General features: G+C 49.5%; 1 long non-coding RNA gene across 2 annotated transcripts in view; it reads left to right on the top strand.

The window, feature by feature from the left end:
* The window catches only part of LOC142776154 (uncharacterized), a 32196-nt gene that overhangs the window by 4122 nt on the left and 8785 nt on the right, over positions 1–19289 (top strand). Inside the window, exon 3 of one of the 2 annotated variants that reach the window (XR_012887353.1) lies at positions 1431–2973. The exons of the other annotated variant lie outside the window; for it this stretch is intronic. This is a non-coding gene — a long non-coding RNA (uncharacterized LOC142776154). Of the gene's footprint in view, positions 1–1430; positions 2974–19289 lie in introns of those variants that run through there. 2 annotated transcript variants of the gene reach the window in all.

Here is a 19289-nt window from a genome sequence, read left to right as displayed (position 1 = left end):
CATTGCATTAGGGTTGTTCTCAGCTCCTGTCAACTGTGCAGGACATGTGTAGCATTCCTATAAAGTGGCTTTAAATACTTCCTGTACTTCTGAAGTGCCACAAACACTAGAGCTTTGATTATTTTAGAGCGCTATAAGTAACAATGACTAACACGTAATCATTGTTTTAATATATGTGAAAGCAAAAGCATGTTTTCTAGCACAGTAGTTGTTCATCTGTTCAGACTATAATGCAGAATAAAATGGCACACCGACTCTCTTAAAAAGCATAGCTGTGTTACTATATGTGAAATTGCCAGCCCTCAGAGATGTACACATCGTAAAAAAAAATTATAATGGAAGTGATTATGATCCAACAGAGTAGATTAGTAATATGTGTACGCTGAGAGTTTTCAGCTTTCTTGCTGCCAAAAGAAAAAGCAGTTGAAAGTGCATATAAAGCAGAGGAGTGACGATGTTACGCAAGGGCACTATTATCAACATTAGTTAGAACAAACTGCAGCATGAATATATGACTACTAGGACATCAAGAGTGGTAAAAGGACGACATACAGTACCAAAGGAAACCTCCCATCTTCGCAGCACCAGAGAAGCAAATCAAGAAGACTCTCACAATATGGTCACCACTAGCCTCCCCTCGTAACCACACAAAGTACCTACGCAGGCCACTCTAAAGAGCGGCACCTCAACCTGTGATGCCTGGCTAGGCAGGTTCCTTATCAGACAAAGAGCAAACGCCAAGAATTCTACAGATAAAACCCACAATAGCTTATCAGAAGGCTATAGACGCTACATTTATTTATTTTTTGATCACTACAGAAAGAAGGAGGACATCCTAGTGACCTGTGGCATAGATTCCCTATTACGAAGAAACAAGATGGCTTGTGCCCCAAGACGTATTTTCTGTAAGCTCATATAAAGTGAATCAGCGATTGAAACATTTATTTAAAAAAGAAAACAGTAAAGGAAATGAAATCAGCATAGCTTGCACTCGAGGCCCAATACTAAAGAGACAACGAAACTGATGGGCACCTATGCAATGTAGGCTGTTGCCGCTTTGCAAAGTATTAGAAAATCTTCCTTGTTGCCATATTTCTCCTCTCTGTGGGCTGCACAACTCTACACCGCGGAGGTATGGGTTGGACAGGGAACTAATGGGAAAGGTGAGAAAAGGAGGGAAGATAATAATGTAGCCCCTGAAAACTAGTTATTTACCAGTAGGGAGTAGGGCAGGGGGGAGGGGGGGGGTTACGGGTAACCGTTCTTTACGCATGTTTGTGTAGGCGTTTCACAGATGGAAAATTGAAATGATTCAGGGTCGGGAAACATCCCCCCCCTCCGCCCTTCTACCACTGTCATTTACACGACTTTGTCAACATTTGCATACTGTGCTCCTCGCACCGTGATTTCGCCATTCTGCTTTTCTGCAGGCCCGAAAAGGGAAGCCACAACAAACAGTTGCACGAGCAAAAGCAACAACAAATACACGCGGGCCGACAGCGCTTTCCATGAGGAGAGGGAAAGACCAAACGTGCCCTATACGCCACGACGGCGCTCTGGGATCGAGCACCAGGCCATCCATCCTCGACAGCTGCGGACACGCGAAGGCGACAAAAGTGCGGAAGGCGGAGGGGGGTCCGAGGCGCTAGGTCCTCTTGAGTGCACGCGATTGTGGCGGAGGAGGCGAGCCAAGCGTCGGTAGGCTGGCGCAACTTAGGGGCGCTGGCCGCGCTTCTCATCACGCCATCGGCAGGCGCGTCGCACTTCTCCAGCAGCCGCCGTTGTCGTCGCTGGCTGTGTTTTACCGCGCTCTCGTGAAAGCAGTACCGAAGCGACGTCCGCTAAAGGAGTTGGTCGGTGATCCCGCCGGGAGGTGAGGAAGGAAGGTGTAGCGGAGTGTTGGAAGCTGGCAGGTTAGGCATTATGCCCCTCCTCCAGTCGTGTCGTGCGCCGCAGTGAGATGCCGTGCGAGAGTCGATCAAGACCGCGTCTTTTATGTAAGCGAAAAAGCAGCGACAAGGGCCATCATCGTCAGCTCCCACGAGCGTCCCCCCACCCATTTGCCTTCATGTCCTGAGCGACGAGAAAGAAAAAAAAAGAACAAAAGTGACACGCACAGCGGGTGGTCCACTTTGCTTAATATGCGCACTAGCGAACAACACTCGCAGTGTTGTGATCGCGCCCGCACAGGAGCAGTCGCGACGATGACGGGGAGAGACAGGCGCACAACAACACAATGCACGCGCCGTCAGCCTCAGCTGTTGCCGCGAGCGCTGGCGTCGATGCCCGTGCGGTCGCACAACGCAGCTAGGATTCTAGCCACTCATCACTTTGTGTGTTCGTGCATGTTCGAATGCGATGGACACAAAGCAAGGTCGAGGCTGTACGAAGAGCCCGCGTTAAGGTGTACTCGCACGAAAAGCGAGTAGTGGATTCAAATCGAACTGAATACTCCTGCTGAATCGTTCGCGTACGGCATGCGATCCGCAAATAAAGGGTCTAGCCAAAAACCCTTCGGCGCGCACGAGACACATTGGTCGCCATTCGGTTCCGCGAAATCAATTTAGACGTCCGTACATCGGCTACAGCACGAAGGTTAGCTTCTATCTGGACAAATATACGCAAGAACACCATATCCGAACACCACGAATGCATGCGTGCCCTCTCAGGCATACGCATGCAGGACCGCAAACAGAAAGGTTTTTAGAGACACACTTGCTTTTGTACTTTGCTAACAGCGAAACATCGCAGCCGGGATTCGATACCGCGACTTTTGGGTCAGCAGTCAGGCCCACCGCGGCTGTTCTCAAGGTTTCATACACTAGCTGATCGATTTACTGTGGTAGTCCTCAGTTCCCACGTGCGCCTGCCGTTGCAGCGTAACGTGCTGAAGTGAACAGAGAGGGAAGTACTTACGCAAGATAGCCGTTGAAGACAGGCTGCCATGCGGATCCTTAGCGCATTGTACACCCACGACGGAATAGAGCCACTCTGGAACGAGCAAACAGAAAGAACGGCGATAAATAAATCGAGCAAGAACTGTCGCAAGGTGCGTATTGCTGTCCGGAGATAAACCCCTCCGTCGAGGGTTCAGCGCGACAGCAGCAACAGGTCGAAAACAACACATAAATAAAAGAAACGGGCGAAAGGGGCATAAAGGGCAACTCTCTCGAGATTCCAATGCCAGAAAGAAAAAAAGAAAACAAACACAGCCGCACATACGTAGGCAGCGGGTCGTGATAACGAGATACCTAGAGAGAGGCACGCGCAAAACGCGCCAAGAATTTCTATATACGCTCGTCAAACGTCACCGCCAATGCTGGGCATCCGTGCAGCAGCTACAAGTGTCATCCCGAGAGAAGTTACAAAAAAAGAAAAAAAAGCAAGCGCGCGTACGACCGTCGGGATCACGTTATCCGCGGAGCGTCAGTGCGGGGACTTCGTGCACTTGTTTTTTGTTTGTTTGTTTTTCTTTCACGCGTCTTGAAAAAAGAAAAGACGCATTCAGGTTTAAGCAACGTCACATGCTCACCCCCACAGCCTCTCAACACGGCAACAATTAGGCCATTGTCGCGGCACCGGCTGCCTTTTAATCGGCGTCGTTTCGGCGGTGGACAAGAGCAGCCGAGGCAACCTACAGAACAAAAAAAAAATAATGGTTTCGGCTGGCCAGGAGGGAGGAAAGGAAAAGGAGGAGCGCTACGATGACACGAACCTAATGGATCCTCACACGCGAGTCGGGGACGCCTTTTTCTAGCTTCTGTTTTGTACTGTCGCGCTAAATACGTGGTTTATTGTATAGTGTTGTGCCTCGCCCAAGTTCCACGTGGTCTTCGCGGCCTGCTGGCACCTGGCAGCTGTTGATGAGTCAACCCTGCACCGGGACGGCGACGGACGCGGACAATCTGGAAAAACCACGTCGCCGGCTCCTCTTGACACAAAAGTCGTTGGCCAAGCTTTTGTCAGCCGCCGAGAGCAACACTCCGAAGCAGCGTCGACCCAGCAGCTGTACGGGGTATTCTGCCTTGCTTGAGTCAACCTGGCTGCATCAGGGAGCGACTTTGCGCATGGGATTCCACGTCATCTCACTGTGGTGCCACGCTGGCGCGTGGGGTCTCCCTCACCAAACAGCGAACTGGGCATGTCTTGCCCCCTTTCCTAGGTTCAGAGGGAGGCGGTGTTTGGCTTTCCCTCTTCGGGGACGGAGAGGAAGACGACGATCTCATTGGAGTATCCTGCGCATAAATTTTCTTTGCAAGGGATCTTGGGAAGGCGGACGATGTATAAAAACGCTAGCGCAGAGGCGCTCGTGTGTGATTCTCTTTTCATGTTGTACCACGCTACCATGTAAATACTGTATATAAACATTTTTTTCTCCTTCTCCGGCTTCTCTACTCGTCCTCTCCGGGGACTCGGATGGCCCGAGTCCGCACCACGCTACCCAAAGGCGCAACAATAGGCAAGGCTTGACTGTTGCTTTTCTGGAACGGGCGGTAACCACGATGGGAGAGAAAGAAGGTGTTGACCGGCGTTACGAATAACGCGTCTCATCGTAAGAGCTCTAATTGTAGGCAGACGCGCCTCGATGCAACAACAACAACAAAGAAACAATGGCCTCATTACAGCAACGTCTGAAAGAATATCGCTGACATGCCGCGCCTCCGGTTAGTGACAAATGGAACGGGGTGCAAAGCGCGGGAAACTTGGCAGGGGAGTGCGCAACACGCGAAGCAACGCGAAGGCCGGATGAATGACCGTGGTTGCTGGGGGACAGAAATGAATTGCACCTTCATAAGACCTTAGAAGTGTGGCAGCTTGGGCTAGTTGGTATGGCATGACGATAGTTATAGCGCGAGAACAAAACGACGACACAGAGACAAGTGTCTTTCCTGTCCTTCTTGTCTCTGTGTCGTCATTTTGTTCTCGCGCTATAACTATCTTCATAAGACCATTCGCGTAGCCAAGGAAGAAACTAAGTGCCCCGTTTCCGAAATCCTTTACAACACTGTACACAAGGATGAGGCCTGAGTAGGGTGCTGACACTCTACTACCGTAACGAAATCCTGGCTACGCCCCTACTGCATCATGAACAACGAGGGATTAGCAACGGCAACGAATGAACCTTACAAACTCGATTTTACAAAAAAAGACAAAGAAACCAGATAAGGCAAACACTACTAATAATAAGGAATAACGCAAACAATAACGAAAAGAAAACAAATGTGGCCAAGAAGACAACTGCTACTGCACATTAAATTTATTCCGCATTAACGGTGTTTCTCGCATTCAAGTCGCTCGCAGCATCGCATGTTCTTGTGCGGAATTATAGTACGGTTTAACGGTTGAGATGTACCAACCGATGATTCAACCTATTTTTTTTTTCTGATATAAAGAGAGGGAGAGCAAAAGGAAAGACCGCGTAAAGGCAATAGCATTCTGCGCTAATGCACAATCATTGCGAATTGTTGCATTTGTAACGCAATATTTTGCCTGACAATGATTTATTTTAATGTCAGCACAAGATAGATGTTTCTGGGCGGCGTCTAGGGAAATACGCACGTTATGGACCATATATATATATATATATATATATATATATATATATATATATATATATATATATATATATATATATATATATATATATATATATATCTTACACCAATCAATTCATTAAATTCGCATCATATAACTTCAAAGGAAATTGACTGAACAATGCGTTAAACAGGCTTAGAATGAACGCTCGCATTAAAACATTCATTCGGTACTGCCCGCTACAAGCATACAGCTAAAAAAAAAGAAATTACCAACTAACAAGCGGTGGGAATATTCCAAGCGCTATTTTTTTTTTTTTGTATACAGGCCCAAACGCAAAGGGTCGCCGTTTTCGTGTCGTCGTTCCAAGTTTGCTGACGTCCTCCAGTGCCGTTGTCTCAAGATTGAACAGACTGCACTGCTTGTACAAACTTGGAACAGAACTTACATTCGCCACTTATTAAAGATTGCGCATGAAAACATTCATTCCGTGTATAGACGCACAGTACCGATATGAACAGCTCCCGCAATGTGTGTTGAATGGGAACGAATGACAATTCACACACACACACACACACACACACACACACACACACACACACACACACACACACACACACACACACACACACACACACACACACACACACACACACACACACACACACACACACACACACACACACACACACACACACACACACACACACACACACACACACACACACACACACACACACACACAACACACACACAACACACACACACACGCACGCACGCACACACACGGACACGCACACAAGAACATACTACAATGAGATTGTCCGTTTGATCGCGGACAAATGAGTAAAACGCCACAACACCCAAATAAGCACGATGTTAATTCCCAGTCTGTGGCGGGTTACACCAGAACAGTGCATATATGACGATGTCCGCCTTGGATAGGAAAACAAAACAAAGCTTTAGAACAATAAGAAACGTTTCACATTTTTAATAACCACATCATGAGATATGGGGTTTAACGTCCCAAAACCACCAAAACACTGTGAGAGACGCCATAGTTGAGGGCTCCGAAAATTTCGACCACCTGGGAATTCTCACACGGGCCCACAGCATTTTCGCCCGAAAATGAAGCCGCCGCGACCGGAATTCGATGCCACGACCTGCGGGTAGGCAGCTCGAGTACCTTAGCCACTAGACCATCGCGGCGGGCATTATAATTACCACATTCTCGTTGCTAAAATAATATACGAGAGAGGGAGGAAGGGGGTACCATGTACGTGCAAAAATAAAGATGGGCTCTTTTTTTTTTTGGGGGGGGGGGGGGGCTTCTTGCGAGGGCACTTCCATCGAATTTCGAGAGTTACCAGAGAACTTTTGTGCAAATAAATGACAGAAAGCAGAACTCTCGCGGGAACTCGAACTGAAGGGGCGTTCGATCAATGCCCCGAAGTTGCCAACATTCTGCCAGCGGAGTAGTCCCCGCAGAGGGGTGGAAGTTTAGAGCGCGAAATAACAACGGCCGCTGCTCGGGAGGCACATGCAGGACGGCGCGCGCGTCGTCATCTAACTGGCAACGGCGACCGTATACCAAAGCAGGACGCTATTTGATGAGCCCCGGAGGCGGCAGCGCCTCCGCTATACCAGTCGCTCCACACGTTACCCCCCCGGCTTCCGCTATGAAAACGCGACGGCGATCGCTCGCGTGCACCCTTCCCTCCACCAGCATCCCCGCTTTTACGCCCTCCACACTGTAGGAGACCGCCGGAGTGTCGGGTGGCCCGTCAGCACACCGGACGACTGCGCACGCGAAAGAAACGATTCAAGCGGGAGCCAGCGCTGCCGCCGTCACGGCTGCCGCTACACTCCCGAGCATGCTCACAATCGCGAGAAGGAATGGAATTCCGACGCCGACCGACCCCCTACTCGAACGAGAACAATGCCGGGGCCGTCGAGCGACGCCGCACGCTTCCACCCGCAGGTCGAGAATCACGTGCGCCAAGTCGGCGGATTATCTGGCGGCCTTCGGGGCGCCGCGGCTTGATGAAAGGATGAGCCGCCAGAATGTAATGGAGGGACGCCAGGGTCACCCCTATCCGTATACAAGAGCGAGGCCTCAAAGCGAAGTAACGGTGGCTGCAGAGGAGAGCACGCCGTGTGGCTGAGAGTGCGCGTACAAGGCGAGAGAGACACTTCGAGGGAGAGGCTGAGCCACTCTTCCTCAATACTTTCCACTAAGGGCTCGGCGTGGCAATATCTCATCGAGAAACAAATACACAGCCAATGAGTATTTTTACGGTTCACCCTGTTTGGTGGCAGCACATGAATCGTTTGTCGCAACCGGTGGAGCCGAGAAAGCCGAGCCCTAACGTTCACAAATGGGTTGCCTTAACTTTTAAGCACGGGGTACACCTTTGCTGCCTTGAATAAATGGAGCGTGTGCAGAGGTTTCGCCCTTTCCATTAAAGCGAGATAGATAAGCGTAACGATCGGTCAAACTAAACATTCTGTAGGATAATTAGCCTTACTTTGCTCTCCGAAACAGCGTGCACACGTTTTCCCTTCCTGAACTTACACAAATGAGCGAGAACAACTTTTCTGAGAGCACTCTCGTGGGCGTTTTTGGTTTGCAGCTGCTTCTTTGTTGCACAAAAGGTAACAACGTAAATCGAGGCGAAGAGACAAGAGGTACGAGTTCTTCGCCTCGCGCTGCGTTATTGCCGTTTGCACAGTACGAACAACTATCCGCCAAACAGCATGCTTCATTAAGCTATACTTCTTCTTTGCCACAGAAAGATGCGCTTATACATACATCGTTTGCGCTAAATACGACGATTGTTGTCCGCTCGGTCGGAAGAACTTGCAAAATGGCCTGTACGGACAGCGCTTAGCAAACAGACAAGACAGGGTTGTAGTGCATTCCGGCACGGCGTACGCGATCGTTACGCACGGCGTACACACGTGTATACAGGCTGGCCGCGGAGGCACGGCTTTTTTTAAGGAACCGCGGGGCTTCCCCAGACGAGCGCAGGAGCACGCAGGGGTCAAGGTACCCGGCCACTGCGGCGATGGCTGCGTACAACGTACACATACGCGACCAAAAAAACAAAAAACACAAAAAAAACAAGAGCAGAAACAGCAGTCCGCTTGCTGGCTGCTACCAACACGCTGCGCATGTTCACGGCGCTCGCCAAATGGACCGCAGGGCCATGCCGGGCCAAGTCGCCAGTCACGAACTCCCCCAAATCGTGCGATTCCGCCCAGCGGCCACTCAATACCCCGCTCGCCATGCCTGTCGGAAAGAGGGGGAGAGGGCTTTGACGCGCCAGAGGGGAGCGGGGGGCACACGAGCGGCCTCGGCAATGGCGGGAGGGGGACCCGATGCAGTACTGTAGCGAGAGCACCCGCTTCCGGCAACATGCGATTTCTTCGCGCATTTATACCGCCACTAGCACGAGCGAAAGACGACTGAACGAGCAACAGGTGCGACAGGTATTACCGAATTTATTTTCAGAAATGAGCTTTCCCGTTACCGATATATTGCCAATATACTGCGTAGATGGATGCTGTGTCATTACACCCACTTCTTGAATGGAAAACGCCGGTGCTCTTTCAGTTTTTATCCACCAAGAGAGGTACACAAAGGCCCAGCCGCGGTGGTCTAGTGGCTAAGGTACTCGGCAGCTGACCCGCAGGTCGCGGGACCGAATCCCGGCAGCGGCGGCTGCGTTTCCGATGGAGGCGGAAACGTTGTAGGCCCGTGTGCTCAGATTTGGGCGCACGTTGAAGAACCCCAGGTGGTCGAAATTTCCGGAGCCTTCCACTACGGCGTCTCTCATAATCGTATGGTGGTTTTGGGACGTTAAACCCCACATATCAATCAGAGGTACACAAAGGGACTGCGAACTAGATATCGCTTTCATTTCTTGTAAAAGTTCTTAGCCTCTTAGACAGAAGAGTACGTTCTCTTCTCGATGTACATTGATTGTCTCTTAACTTCACACACTTATTACAGCTAAAAAAAGTAGTTCTAATTGCATTAAAATGTCTTTTTTTTTTAATTTGCAACGGGTCACTTATCCCAGGAGTCAAGTTAACATGAGCCCGTGTACCTACGAGAAGTGATGCCGGCTGGTGCACGCGATGCCCATGTATACGCGCCGTAATTACTGAATTGCACATGTATTTGCCGTTATGCACACGTTCTGTGTCGTCCTTGTTTGGGACGTGCTGCAGCGGAAAGGAGCCCCGATTCGTAAGAGCCAAAATGACAATTCGGTACAAAATTATTAGACAAACGAAGCACGTTTCGAGCGAGCTAGCGAGTCACAGCGCGATCACACCACATAGGCAAGACATCGCCGAACTAACGGGTCAAACCACAACAAAACGGGAGGGCTAAAATTGCACTCTCCTGGAACGGGGCATAGTGATCTGCCCTCGTATACATTCGCGTCGTACGGGTCGCACGGAGTCAACGGAGCGGACAGCAGCGTGCAAGAGCAAAACAACCGCGAGTCTTTCTTGCATTGGCGCGAGTGCATGCCTCGGCAGCGTTCACGTAGCCGGCAATTTGCTCCATATGGCCGAACGGCTGCCCGCCCACAAGCAGGTCGCCTTTGTTCGCGTGCCCTTTTACTCGCAGGGCGGTGGGGGGGGGGGGGGGGCAACGCGGTAATCATGCACACGCTCGCGGACGCCGAAATTAGCAGGTTGACGCGGCCGAGTGAGACGTTAGCCACGTTCCAATATGCTGCTCGCTCGGCTAGATTTTTTCACAGCTGCAGAGAAAGGCAACACCCCACGCAGTCTTTTTCAGTATTTTATTTTTGATTATTCGTCGACCTTGGCGCTCAAACTGGATTTGCGACGCTGGCGAGACGAGGGTCGGGGCACACATCGTTATATCGGCCGCTTGGCACAGCTGCTTAAATGGACACATCGCAATGTGTAACAGTGAAGGAGGTCTGCAGCCACACCTTTACACGCTCGATTCGCGATAAGCGAAAGAGCACGAAGGGAAAACCTCGGGAACGGGCGCGGCACCGCGAATTGGGAACGCCGGTGTCTCGCAGATCATTAAGTAAGGCGTTACAACACACTCGCCACGATAAACGAAGACAAATAAGGACTTTCGAGACTTTCAATAAAGATTTTTCAAGATATTGAAGTCAGGAACAACTCAAGATGGCGGCTATCGCGTGAAAGAAAGACTCCACAAAGGGTGTAAGTAACTGTTTTTAAGGTAGCACACCTCCAGCTGTGAGGAAAAGTGCACTCAGATCCTTCCAAATCTGCATTGCGCCCATTTGAGGCAAGTAAAGCGAGTGTCACGCTAGGACGATCGGGATGCAAGCCGGCCTTGCAGATAGACTGCTTATAGCAATGTGCACTAGAACATTCTATATTTTTTTTTGAAAAACCACACAATGTACTACTATTAATACTGTCACCACAAACTACTAAGGCTCTAGCCAGGGTCCGATTCGGCGAGATATAGCCAGACATCTGTGTGCGTGTGTGCGTTACACATGTGAAAAATCGCTGAAACACCCGAGCCAGCACCACCCTTTAGCCTACTACGCCTGCCGATAATGTTTTACCCAACAAAAATGCTCGCGGCAGACAGTATGGCGCAACACGTCGCTTAATTGATCTATTTAAGATAAGTATCTCGCTTCTCCCTACTGCAGCGCCGATTCAACTCGGTGACGAAACATTCCACACTCGCCAAAACACTTTCAAATTGAATGGCGCTGTACAAAACCGAAAAAAAAAAGTTCGCAGTTTCGCAATTTCGCACCCTATAGGTGTTTATATGTGAGGCAGGCAGCTATAGATGGCGAGAGAGAATTGTCTGCCACATACTCGTTCACTCGAGAGGCGCGCGCACAGTCGCAAGAGGGGAGGAAAGGGGGAGAGAGAAAGAGAAGCAAGCTGTGCCGCAACCTTGGCAGCAGCCGCAGGTCAGAGAGAGCAATGAGCGCAGAGCGGCGTGCCGACCGCATTCCCTCGACCACCGCCCGAAGCCATTGTCCGGCCACCGTTCTACAGGGAATCGAACTCTCATTCACACAATTTTTTTTCTTTCTCTCTCTTTAAAATCGGAAAGCTTGTTCAGACCACAACTTGGAAAGGGGAAGGGCAGTGCAAAAAAGAAGAAAACAAGGAGGAGAGACATCGAACAACATTTCGCGCACGACTTCAAAAGGAGCCCCTGCCGTGCTCTATCACTGCAACCCGCAATAGCCCTTCCTTCAAGGCTGCATGTATAGAGCGGAACGTGAAGTGCCTTCCAGTATAGCATAGAAAGAAGGTATATATATACCACCCCGTGGCTCTATCCCAGGGCCTTTTGTAGTCGTATACAGTGTTCCTGCGCACGCCGTAACAGTCTCCGATATGCGGAGATAGGATTTCCTTGGAGTCTCCAAATCGAAGGCTGAATCAAGGCTGCGTTCGGAAAGAGGGGATAAAACAAGTAATACGATATATATATATATATATACGGGCCTCGGGGGCACGTTATTGCCGTCATCCGTTATTCAGGGATATACATCTAATGCAACGCTTTCACGCAGATATATATGGCGAGGAATGCTCGAGAGGTTTCTTGTAAACTGGAGCATACCTATAACAGTTACTTAAACTCCATTCGGCATAGTCTTCCATATATACAGGAACTCTATGACTTACTATACTGTGCATAAGACTAATTATAAAGATGGCCGGATCACAGCACTGAAGAGGGTGGTTGTATTGTGTATGCAGCGCGTTAAGCTGGCCGTGTACACTGATGCTGCACTCTGGCGAGCGTTTTCCTAGCACTTCTGCATCTAGACTGATGGCGAATTAGAAAACAAGCAAATCGACGCTTGCAAGATTAGATTAGATTAGATAGATAGATACATGAATAGATAGATAGATAGATAGATAGATAGATAGATAGATAGATAGATAGATAGATAGGCGAACATGTCACTCTTTCACCTCAAAAGCATCTCATGCCCTTGAGCCGCTCTGTGCGATTTAATAATAATAATAATAATAATAATAATAATAATAATAATAATAATAATAATAATAATAATAATAATAATCAAGAAAAAACTATTCTGGTGCACAGCGTAACCGTCCGGCGGCGGTTCGAATCTACGGCGCGTCACTGCCTCGCACAAGGCAGCAGGTCACGTCCGTCGGAACCCCGAGGTTCGCGGAATGACACGCGACAGCTGCTCGCCGTCGCATTCCTGGACAGGACCCAAGGCCGCGGTGCGTGAACGTTGTATACAGGATTGACATGTGTCGCGCGTGGATGACCGACCGACCGACTCACTGCGCATGCGATGCGTGCTCGTCGTAGGGGCCGTGTCAATTTTTTCCCCCCATTAAAATTCCGCGCGAATCTTCTCCCGTAAGCTCATCATGCAGGGAGGGCATATGACAAAACTGAAAACATTTACACGCAGCGCACGGTATCCTAAAGCTGCGCAGCGCCGGTGGGTGTGTCACAAGCGAGACGTTTTCTTGGGATATTTGCAAGCAAACACGCAAATTGTTAAACAACACAGCCATGGCGCTGGCGTCCACCTGTGCAGAAAGCAACTGAGGCATGTATACAGCTTATGGCAGTTATGTTGATTTATGCCTACAAAAAAGCGTGCGTATACACTGCTGCCACAGCTCGTAGTCATGCAAATTCGTAATGAACATGCGATATAAATACATCACGCGTTCTGTCCTCCACCCCCGCTTTTTTTTGCGTGTGTTAGGGCAGGAAATATAATGGCTAAATATAAGCCGGTGTTGGTTAACGTAGGAGTAACTTGTGCTGTAACAACACTTTCTCTACTCAATATCAATAAAAATGGTTTATTTTTTTATAACTTGACCGGCATTTTCTGTACTGTACCTATCTCTATACAGCAGGCCTTCAAAAAGCCCTCTCTAATAAAAAACGATCGATCGGGTATATCGACCGAACGAACCGTATACGCCACACAAAAACACGGTACCACTCACCGACTCAAAATGTCGCACCACCTACTCAAGACGGATCCGTGGCGCTCTCCTTTAAAACACTATACGCTGAAGCACGGGAGACCAATGAGGCACGCAATTTCAAACGAGAAAACTATTCCGTTAATGGACGCCTTCGGTTTCGGCAACGCTACGAAATGAATTACGGGACCACTTCATTAGGAGACGAGATTAATACGACTTCTTTTTCTCACTTCTGCACGATGACCCAGACAGACGATGCAGAGAAGAGAAAGATAAAAAAAGAGCAAGAAAAAAGTAAAAGTGACACAGGAAACACTCCGCGCGCAATACGGGCGATCGCATGGAATCGGCAATGCAAGGGGGGGGGGGGGGTTGGCTCTGGGTGCCAATGACGGATCGATTAATGAGGCCGAAACCAATCGTTCTGCTCTACGCCCCGATCGTGCGTGCGTGCTATAGCCGATAATAAGCGCGTGTGCCACAGCTGAGAGAAGGAGAAGGAGAGAGAGTTCCTCTCCGCAAAGCAGAAGCCACGGATCGCACATCCTTCTTCACAACGGTGGCTGGGGAGTGGAGGTGGGGGGTTGCTTCTATAGCTCGGCTGGCTTTGATCACCCCAACGACTGAACAACGCAGGCGGCGGCGGTCAGGAGAAATTACGGCGACCGGAACAGCAGTCGTCGGCCCCGCACATTCGCATATCCATAATTGTGCGCCTCTAGATATGCGCTCCACGCACGCTTTCTACGGGCGTATATAAGCCGACAACGCCCTCTCTGTACGCCTTCCTCACTCCCTTCCTATTTAAGAATGCGCGCGTACGTACGGGAGTCGACGCGGTCGTTGAAGGCCCACGGCGCGAGAAGTTTGCGCGCAGCCGACAAGTCGGATTATACGCTATACAGGGCGAGAGAGTGTATATATATACCGTGTATCACCGATATCTCGAGGCTCGCAGGCCGCGTTTAATAAGTAGATGCACGCGCACCCATCCTTTCGCGAGGAGGATTATTGAACAGCGGCCAGCCGCGGGGGGCAAGCAGCTGTCGACCGAAGAAGAGCGCGCTAGTTGCTAGACAACTTCGGGGCGCTAAAATCGGGCGAGATGGCCAGAATTCAACGCGCGCACGATGAAGTTCCGTTCTTGGCAAATGGAGTTTGTGAGGAGCGAACAAGTTTCAGAAAGACGGCGAATTGGGTTAGCGTTTTGAAGGCACGCCAATGGAAATGTTTCCTTCGTGTACCCCCTACAGAACAAAAAAACAAACAAAAAACAAAGCGCACACACGCACAAAAAAAAGAGAGACAGGCAGATAGCGTGTTAGGGTGGTGCGCATAAGAGGTAGGTACTTGCCGTTTTCACAGCCAATTTTCAGGCCTAGGCGGAAAGTTATTACCCCTAATTATTATATCACTTAGGAATGATTAATTGACAAAAATAATTGAATTGACTTTCTTATTATCAGGTATTGGCTAGTCTTTTATATGGCAAAGTTGTTCTACGTGCTAAATTATGTCGATCTTAATTTTTAAAAATTCAAAAAATATCACGCACGGTCGCAGAGATCCATCGTCGAATCATCCCTACCACGGTGCCGGGGGAAACGGAAAATAATGCACCGAGTGCGCTAGTTTCGACGCCATTGGCCGGTTGTTTCTCAGCACTCGGTGCTGCGAAGACGACGAGTGCCTAGCCATTATAGTTTTTTTTTTTCAGGAAAAATCTGTATTGCTTGAAAAACACACACCCTGATATAGTCGACGACGGCATCTGAACCACTCTGAACAACCCGCCAGACCTTCTACCGCACGCCGATAGTGAAGCAATGGAATTCCGGAACAAAGGCGGAGGACGGGTGACGGTCACATAAACGTGTCGCAGTAAATAAAGGCCAAGAGGGTCACAGTCGAAAGTCCTGCAGCACGCACGCATGGGTCGCACGTCGACACCTTCACGCAGTGGCGAAAGCTCTGCGACGTTGTAACGAGTCGCACGGAATTACTAAAGCGAGTAGCACAGCGAGGTAGCTAGCTCAGCGAAGGCCTCGTGGCATCCCTACGGCAAGCTAGTTGAGACAAGAAAGGTGGACATGTCATTCACTAATAACTAAGGCACAAATATACATGATTACCTCAGATAACGGGAAATGTCAGACAAATTCGTCGAATAACCCTACAGCATGCAACGCAGGCGCACCAACAGTACAACTATCTCGGTACATCATCCCTGATGTACTGTCCAGGTGATGTGCTGTACAAGTGGGTTACATATACCGGCGCTGTAGGTGCTGGTACGAGGACGTTGATGCAGCACATACAGGTACAGGCAGGTTTCAGATGTCTACGGGATGTGCGGTCGATGGAGAGAAAAAAAATATTCCTGAGCCTATCATGTAGTAATGTTCTATATGGTGTTGTTTTAATGCCGGCAAGCTAACCGACATCGCCGACATCGGACGTTCATCGAAGCAACATTTTGCATATAGACTCGCCTGCGCTGACCCAGCGAATGGCAAAGACTGTTCGCAATCGTGGCACGTCAACTAGAACAACGAGTAACTTTTACAAGTCTTGGAACAAAGCAGACTTTTTCTCACGCTCTGCGTATTCCCGTAAGCAATGCTCCCGACATGTACATATTCTGTGAAACAGCTTGGTTAAGTGCGGTGCAACGTGTACTGGGTGCAGTCAACTACAGAGTGAGGCATGCGCGCCACCTCGCATAGGATGGTGGCTAGCTCACAAAAACACAGCGAGCGTCACAAAGTAAAAAAACATGTGACGCCTTCACACGACTATATAGGCCGGCTGCCAATTCGGGACTGATCAACGAGAGTTGACAGATGGAAGGGCGCAGACAAGGCGGACTTCAAATAAAGTTTCTTATATCGTTTGCGAAACCAAGTGGCTGGACAGCAAATATATATTAGAAAAAAGAAACACCAACACGACGCCATATTAATTTCTGGTGGGAAAGTAACACCAGCAGCACGACGCCATATATTGGCCATTTTGGAGGCAAGGAAGCACACAACTGTAAAGTTGTTTGCAAATATATTCGTTACTTCGAAAGGAAACGACAATGAATCAGCAGCCACGGTACAGAACACAGAGCAACAGGAGCTTCGTGAACAAATGTGCACATTTCTATTTTGAGGGAGAGATGTAGCGAGATTGATATCACACATCATAAAGCAATCACAATTCCTACACAACAAACTGCTTTCTCAAACCACTCGTTTCCTTCTAAAGAAAAAGAAAAGAAGAAGGAAACACTGCTAATGCCCTTGTCTCAACGTGCAGGCAACAGGACCTTATGTTAGTCCCGCACTGATTTATTTTTTTCATCGCTTTTCATGAGCTCTCATGACGACGTGGATAAAAGCAACAATCTTTCAGGATATATATGTAAAGCCCATTCTCACTCAACAGCTCCCCATTCTGTTGTACCTCAAAAATAGTAAAAAATGAAAACGAACGGAAGGTAAATGAAATCAGTTTAATCCGACCTAATCAACAAAGCGACTTCATCCGGCCCATTAATTTCGCACTCACACACGTACGCACAGATTTTCATTACATTGGCGAGCAACGCTGCGGGGTACACGCCTGTTAGAATAGTAAAGCGACAACTCATAGCCAGTAGTTGGTTTCAGAGTGAGGACGGTACGAGAGCGTATACGCTATAGACCGGATGAAGAGATGACTCAGGCGAGGGCAGAACACGTGCGCACATTCCCACGTCTTCGAGACTGTCTCTTAGTGCACTGATCCGTTGGGTCGGGCTTGTCGAATCGCGCGACGCGCAGCTATATATACGGAAAGTGTAAGTAGTGTGTTTGGTGCATGTGCTGGGAGAGAAAGAGCTAGTGTCGATGCGCACGTGAGTGAGTGAATGAGTTAGTGAGAGAATCCCTGATTGAGTGATTGAATCCATGGGTGAGTGAGTTAGAGAGAGCAAGGGGGAAGCAAGAGGCAAGGAACAGACGAGATTTCGTTTTTTCGCGCTGCGTTAGAACAGACACTAGTAGGCGAGGATCTAGTCAACAATAACCTAAACTAGTTGATTTCCTCGACTGTCCTTAAAAGAAGAACTCTTGCCATAGCTGCGGCACGGAAATGAGAAGGTGGTTGATGACGCAATCTTCCATAGTTCCATCACACAAATATTCTGCAAAACCAAGCTCGACTACGGCTTTACGCAACACGGCGTTGCGAAATGGACCAAAGGGACGGCACGTCATGCGCGTCGAACGTGACAGTGTGGAAAGCGAGTAAATAGAGCACGCACGCTGGCTTAAGAGACAAGAGATCGGATGAACTCACAAGAGGAGCTCGTTAGGAAACTGGAAATAGTATGTCGAGCGGGCGCTTCGAACAAGATGGCTCCACTGTGATCTCCTCCTCTTCATCGCAACAAGAAAATTGTCAACATGAAAATTCGTGCGCCACTAAAAAAAAAAAAAGAAGGGACGTTACAAAGATAAAGAACAAGTCGCAATCAAGAACATTGCATCTAGCTGAGTGGCCGATGCTGTTAGGAATAATAAGAGTATCAAGTCCGAGAATGTACCACACCGGCGATATACGCAAACAGCTCGCGACTCCTTCATCTGAATTGTTTTGCGATTAAAAGAGGCCGCTAATAATCAATATTAGAACTATGTACACAGCCATGCACAATTTGATGATGAGTACATAAATGTGTGAGAATGGCCTTGCAGCCTCAAGCCAGAGCACGCACACACACAAACACACACACACACACCCACGCGCGCAGCCGTGTTTGTGTGTTGAGAGTAGTAACGGTATACGTGAAAGCAAAGTGACATTCTCACGGCGAAGTTCCGTCCAAGCGTAGTCCTAGCAGCGTTTCGGACGTTGTTAAAGGCATCGAGAAAGCGACAAAACGTTCAGCAGCACGGAATGGACCGAGGCATACAATCGTATAACCGTGTTGTTAACGCGTTTTCAAACCGCAGCACCTCCTCCCACACAGACGGGTCAGTGGCGCATCAAAAGCGAACCACAACACGGCGGAAGGCCAAGTACAATAAAACAAAAAATAAGAGAGAGGAAAAAAAAATGAAAACCCACGCCACCGGTTCTTATCCGATTTCGCATCACGCGAGCTTTTGCGACAAACAGCTCCATTTATAACCACGCTGCTGAGAAGAATCGCGCACTTCGTGCGCGTAATATGTTGACAGAACGAGCAGGGGGCCCACGCGGGAGCGGCTTCGCACGTTCCGCAAACAAGGACCCCACTCACCGCGATACACGCCGCCGCCACCACCCACTCGAGGTCGGCCGGCACGTGCGACCCCGCCGTGCGGACGCGTCGTGGGGCGCAGACGGCGAAAGAGTTTTCGAACGAGAGGAGGAGGAGGAGCAAGGATGAACTCGTATCCGTCCCGTCACAGAAGCGGCCTCCTTGAGCGGCAGAATTCCACGAGGATAGCCTCCGGAGCACCACGGAACAGAGCGGCTTTGTCTTTGAGCCGCAAGGACTACCGCACGAAAGAGCGTCGCGCGCGCGTTCTTCGTGGCTCGGCGCGCACGACCGTTCTGGCCGGCAAGCGGCGTTGGCGGCGGCGGCGGCGCGAGCGAGCAGCTAGTGCAGGCGGCGCAACGTCGACTCCGAGATCGACGGCGGCCGTCACCAATCGCGGAACTTCGGCCCCGTCGGCGCCGCTGTTACGGCTGCGCTTTTGCATCGCCGGTTGAGCCCGACTGGCTTTGACAGCGTG

The sequence above is a fragment of the Rhipicephalus microplus genome, chromosome 2 (genome assembly GCF_043290135.1).
Source record: "Rhipicephalus microplus isolate Deutch F79 chromosome 2, USDA_Rmic, whole genome shotgun sequence".
Taxonomy (NCBI): Eukaryota; Metazoa; Arthropoda; class Arachnida; order Ixodida; family Ixodidae; genus Rhipicephalus; species Rhipicephalus microplus.
This window is presented reverse-complemented; position numbering and strand designations above follow the sequence as displayed.